Source organism: Sprattus sprattus (genome assembly GCF_963457725.1).
Source record: "Sprattus sprattus genome assembly, chromosome: 7".
In the NCBI taxonomy this organism is placed as follows: Eukaryota; Metazoa; Chordata; class Actinopteri; order Clupeiformes; family Clupeidae; genus Sprattus; species Sprattus sprattus.
In genome coordinates, this window is record NC_137926.1 from 26,637,288 (window position 1) to 26,644,153 (window position 6,866).

Below are 6,866 nucleotides of genomic sequence, written 5' to 3' on the forward strand. Positions count from 1 at the left end.
CAGGCTCCAATGGCACTTTTCATAAAAAGACCCATGGTTGAGGGACCATGAAGACCATTAGGGCACTTCAAAGTTCACCCTATTGCTGTCTGACCTGGCCAAGGTTCTGCATAAAAGGATATAATATCCAGTTACTGTGTCAGTATTTCTTTCCATACTTGTTAAGAGGTATCGTTAGGAGCACAGTGGTGCTAAATCACCATAGCCATTGATGCTGTGAGACAGATCTCAAAAAGGTCATATTTTAGACCTGACAGTTAAGGGAGTTCCTCTGTTAACTGGTCTGATGTTAAAACAGAAGATAAGGGCCAGAGAAATTGTAAATTGTAAATTGTAAATCTAAAGAAGCTGGGTCCGCTTACCGTCTGAGGTGGAAGATTCCAGGTGATTGAAATTGGTGGAAACATGTGTATGGAGACTTGTAAAGGCAGGTCTTCTACAAAGGCATTCCTTAATTGGATCACTTCTCCCAGGAGTTATAGTGGTGTATTGGTGATTAAAAGTGAAATATTAATGATACATGTTGAACACTACCGGGAAATATATGATTATAATTATTGTTATTATAATATATCATATACATATAATGTATATATCTCCCTTATATGTTTAATGTTTAATACTACATTATGCAAATTATGTGCATTTGATATCCAAATGTGTAATAAAAACACTTAGTTTCATTAGTTGGAACACTTTCCAATCAAACAAGAATAACCTATGCAATTACTAAGTACTAAATGTTCTACTGATTCATTTAATGAGTCCAGAGCACAGTGTTGGAAAAAAAAAACTTGATTGGTATCCATAAAAAATGTTGAATGAAAATGAATTTTGTGGACGGGGTAGTTGAAAAGATCAAAGGTTAATGTTGTAGATGTAAAAACCTCAGAAGTTAATGAACGGGACAGAATGGGGATGCTTCCTCACATATGCAGCAAAACTGCAGACAGTGATTGACTGTGTGTCATTAAGTATTATTGCTCAACGCACCACTCTGCACGACAACACGGAGCAAGACAACAGCCGAACTGGGGGGAGAGAAGGAGAGGAGTAGGCACTTATTCATAAGGAGCAGAACACACCGGGAGTGAGAAGGAGAGGAGTAGGCACTTATTCATAAGGAGCAGAACACACCGGGAGTGAGAAGGAGAGGAGTAGGCACTTATTCATAAGGAGCAGAACACACCGGGAGTGAGAAGGAGAGGAGTAGGCACTTATTCAGAAGGAATAAAGGGAGTGTTCTATTCCTCTGCTGCTGTAGACAGAGGACAGTTATGACACGTCATTCAGAATAGAGTTAATATATGTGCAGATGCATTACTAGATGCAAATAGAATACTTAGAAGGTACAGAGTGAAAACTATACAGTATAGTTTATAGAGTATATATAGATGTAACTTTGGAACAAAATGTACTCATATGAAAGTGGGCTACATTAATTGCCAATACTTTTACAATCGGAGGCAGCACTGCCTGTCTGTTTCATGCTACAGTGGAAAAGTTGGAAAAAATGCTGGAATTTCACTCAGAGCAACAGCAGAGGCAGAGGGATCCATTGAGATATGAAATCCCTCTCCATAGAGCCTAATGTTGACCCCCTGCAGAGAGGACCAGCACTCTTTCAGCTCTTTCTAATAGGGTGTCTGGCTCCGCTCCAGGACTCATATCCTTTCCAAATATGGACTTCATATCAGATTGTCCCCTGTGCTCATCAAATGCTTGTACAAGGAGATGTCCTTCTTATATACTTACACAAACACAGAGACACAGTTGTGACTACTCAAATGCATTCATTTGCTGGAACATTTTCACAAATGATCTGAAGTATTCGGTCATGAAAGCTGCTTGCTAGTGAACATAACATAACTCTGCTGTACTGTAAGGGTGGGCGATGATGGTTAAGACTGTACGCCTCATGAATGACTCAACTACTAATCACCCTCTCCCTCAGTCATAATAATACAGAAGAGTCACTCTAAATGACCTAAATAAAATATTCTCATGCCTGGTCATGATGTCATTTGTGTCCATTTCCTCTCTGTGTACCACTCGTCTATCAGCTTTGAAGGGGGGGGGGGGGCAGGGAGGATACGTGATGTGATGTGGCTCCAAGCCTTAGTAGCAGTTCCATGGCCAACAGCAATCAGGGCTGATATTTACCAAAGAGACTGTTTGTTTATACACGGACAAAACCAGGAAGTCAATGCTGTGAAAGTTTGACACTGTTTTACGTAAGGGATGATTAGAAATGAGAGGACATAAACAGCAGAGACTTGGTCAACACCAGTGCACTTGGGAGAGATAATTCTTGCGTAAGCCTGTGAGAACTCCCCGGATGTTGACTCACTCGATTTACAAGAATTTTTGGGGTTGTCTCATCGTCCAGGACTTACAGTCATTCTTCATTGTCTGTCAAACAACACTAGCCAGCGTAGTTTGGAAAAGCTGGTCAGAATCCATAAACAAAACTCTCACCTCCATGTGTTCTCATGGATAAAAATAGCTTAACACTCCCAACACCCCCCCTCCCGACACACACACACGCAAACACACACGTGCACACACACACACACACGCATTCATGCATGCAAACACAGACACACACACACAAGCACAACATGTGTGATGTTGACATGGCTACAAAAGAGGAAAAGAAAGGATGGAGACTCTGAAATGACCACTGACTAAAGTTGTGAGAGGTGAGATGTTCAAAGCATTTCAGCTGTCCTTCTCCTACAACTGGTAATGAAGTGAAGTGAAGGGTCAGTGTAATATGGTATGGCTCACCAGTGTCAACTGTAATGCTATCTTCCCAGTATGAGGGGGGAGAATTCCACCGGCACGTGCCCTTAACTTAAAAGTCAAAGTAGCCTGAAGTTCATGGGGTCATTGAAATATGCCCAATTTTATTTTATCATTTTATTGTCTCTTATGATTATATATACTGTATATTTACTTATATTTAAATATGTATTTGTTTCTCTTCACGGATTCCATCTATAACAAACTTCTAAAACCCTGGCACTGATAACTGTTGAACATAAACAATTTATTCCAAATCGATTGTAGATCTTGAGATTGCATGTTGGATTGACTGTTAACATTTCAGAGACAATTTGTTTCCTCTGGAAAGTACCTAACAGGACATCACTTCTCTCTGAGCTGCCAGCGCAATCAAATTATACATCTAAAGTAAAAAAAAAAAATGTGGTTTGCAGATGCCCAACTGAGCATGTGGAGCATTTAAAAGCAAAGGCGCGGTAAGAGATAAACACCTCTTCAGATATGCAGGCATAGATCCTCGTTCCTTTCTGCCGTCTCCTTCCTCCTCACCCATAAGAGCATATGGTCCTCGGGGGCCCACGGGAAGCCCCCTTTCTGCTGCCTCCTCTTGACACATCTTCGGCTTCTCAAATGTGGCTTCAATTATGACCCACATGGGCCAGCGCTATGCAGAGAGGGTCTGATTTATGGAAGGCCCTCGGTGCAGGCCCACTCAGCATGGTCCTCCAACATACCCACCTCCCCTGCAGGAGGGTGAAAGGTCAAAAACACAGCGCTGTTAACCTTTTGGCAACTCGTGTGCGCAATCTCTCTCTGTTCCTCTGAAGCCAATGGACAGGGTGGTACCCAAGAGAGGAAATTAACACTGGAGATGATGATACCATGACGTGGCAACGGACAATTTAGGACGTTTAAAACATATTGGCTTGCTTACAGGGTTTCCGAAGGACAGGGAGTGTGACTAGAAATGGTGGCCATGGAGGAATAAGAACAGTTTCTTTACTAGTTTCTAAAAGGTGGAGTGAAACAGAAAACATGTTAAAAGAAGCTAAGACAGAGCGATTCCTAGGGGAGGCACATCCACATTCCTCCCTCAGAGCTATGACTCAGCAACCAGTAACCAGAGCGTTTGCCAGCCAAACCCACTTCAGCAGACAGGGTATCTGCAGACCATCAATCATTTGTCTCATAAAACTCTGATGCTAAAGGCTATATGGTATGGGCTTACATTATTTATTACGTTAGTAAGTAATTCACTGAAAGCTCAAAACTGGTTGCAAAGGTTCCTCTGCAATGGAAATGACAAATGTGAAATTATGAATGTTCACTCAAGGTTTTTGAATATTATTTTCTATTATAATTATTATTAGTAGAATATTCTAATAATAGCCTTTTGTAAGTGTAAAGTTAAATTTAAGCTCATACCGATATTGTACCTGATGTGTTTTGGAGGGTACACAAAAAAATTAAAATTCATTAAAATGGGCCTCTGCTAAAAGCTACATATACAGTTGTGCTACTTCAGCGTATGTCATCATATGGGTCTGTTTAGTTTTAAAACAAATCAAACAATCAACACAAATCTAATGTGACACTATCTGACTAATGTCCTTTCCCATTCTATGCACATCCTGGAAGTCTTAACTCAGTTCTGGTGACAGTTAGAAAGCCACACCACCATGTGTCACTATGTTAGGGCAACATTGCTAGTACTGTGGGGCAGTCTGTCACCTAGACAACAGAGCTGTCATCATTTCCAGCTTCTACAGTTTCAAACATTCAACCTCAACAGTCAGTGGCATTCCATGTCAACAAATCCGAGGCCAGGGGAAACCTTAAATAATTTCACTGAAATAGAGTTAAACCACAAAAGAATGGGGGGTGAGCAAAACTATAAGTGTAACCTATTCCAAAGACATGTGTTCTGTTGAATGCTCTTCCTGTGACTCAAGTTGGGTTCCATGTAAACTCCTGCTCGCTACACCACACCGGCCTCTCCTCTGTCACAGCCATACTCTTCCCCGTTGTGATGATGCTGTGATGCTATGTTTGTATTTGTTTGCTGTAACAACCAGGCCTCCTCTACCTCAGCACATTGTGGTTCCCACTGGATGTTAGGATAAGAAACCTGGCAACCAGAACATTTGAACAAATGATAACAAATATGACAAAGCAAATTAAATTGAAGTTCCAATTGGAAGATTTAATAGAATAATGAAAGTGAAGGTTTTAAAAAATAAAATAAAAAATAATAATAATCTGAAAATTAAAAATGGCATCTGTTGACTATGCCCAGATACTGTGGCTTTTGAAAACAGCGGGACAAAGGACACTGCCAGAGAATATTTTGCTGCTTAATATTAACAGACGGGAGGAAAAGGAGTTGACAATTTTTTACTGTATTTATGTTGACATAGTTAAAAAAACAAATATCTTGTTTCCACGTGCCAGCTGTGATAGAGCTTGTCTTTACATTCACAATAGAAATCACAAAAAAATATCTGGGACTCACCTTGACCATGTTACCAGCAATCACAAACATAGTGTGGCTGCATGAACCAATCACATATCCCCCAAAGAGACAGGCATCCCTGTGTACCAGTTCTTCTGCGAGTTCACAACAATATGAGGAGAACTTCTAAGGAGGCCAACAAGTCAGTCAGAAATTAGCACTGGCATAAAAAAATGCTTACATTCCTTACAGGAGGAGCCACCGTCAGCTGGAGAGAGAGGCCAGTACAGATATGTACCATCATTTCTTATGGGTTATAGCTGGAGGTTTATGACTACGACACCCCACTGTAATGGAAGGCATCCCTGACTGTAACCATTCTGTTCACTGGGTTTAATTTCAGGTTGATTGAAGGGCATAGACCCCTGTGTTAATGAACAGCGTGTGTGATCTGACCCAAACAATGCTCAGGGGATTCCTCCTCAGCTTACATGCTAAAAACTGGCTTTAGGAGACTAAGCTGACCACTAACATTTAGCAGCTGTTCAACACTCAGCAAGCTTATGACCTGAATCAACTGAGACACTTATACACATATAAAGGGATCCTCAATGAGACAAGGTGGCTACTGGTGCTACTTTCAGTTCAAAAGGTCTCATGAAAAATTGGTCTGAGCGCAACGGGCCACATTGTTTCAATTTGGATGAGTTGGACAACTGGTCAAGTGTCCTGAACTTGTAAACATCTGTACTCAGAATGGCAATCCAATGAAGTTGTGTTTCATTGTTGAAAGTGGAGAGAAATTGAATGGGAGGTGTAATTTTAAAGTTACCAAAATTGGCTTAGACATAAGGGAAACAAATGCAGAATGAAATATATCTGTGATATGAACTTAACAATATGACAACATATGACTAGACACACAAGGGTGGTGGATGTGTCCAGCGCTAAGCTACTACTGAATCTGTGGCACCGTTGGCCAGGAGAATCTTTGCACCGCTGCTACCAGCCAAAGGGCCCTCGGCACCGAAACCACTAGCCAGGGAAGGGATTCTGCACAGCCCCCACCGCAGAGATCGCAGCGAGCCGAAGAGAACTGCTGTTGTGCTGCCACCAGTCCAGAGAGCCTTGGCACCACCCGCCGGAGAGGAGCCACCGTCATCTGGAGAGAGAGGCCATCGCATTGCTCCGGCGGTGGCTGAAGGGAGCTGTCACCACACCACCAACAGCCCAGGTGCCTGCCATGCCGCAACTGTTGGGTTGTTGGTTCCACAGCTCACCGCATCAATGCCGGCCACACAAGAGAAGCCTCCATGCCACATCAGCCACCAAGGTTGTCGCAAGCCAAAAAGAGCTGCTGCCGTGCCACCGCCAGTCCAGAAGGTCATCGTACCGCCACCACCAGCTGAGACAGATCATGTTATATTGATGTTGTCTATCACCGCCACCGTTACCATCATAGCAGTCGCCGCCAGAATCGCCACCAGGCTGGCCGCCTTCACGCCAGTGCTGATCCTCTGTCCCGCGTGAGGATTGAGGGAGGAAAAGCGCTGGCATGGGCAGCGTGGTGAGGAATGAGTGGCAGTAGATGCTCTGCACGCTTCCTCTCTGAACAAGGGTAAAAGCT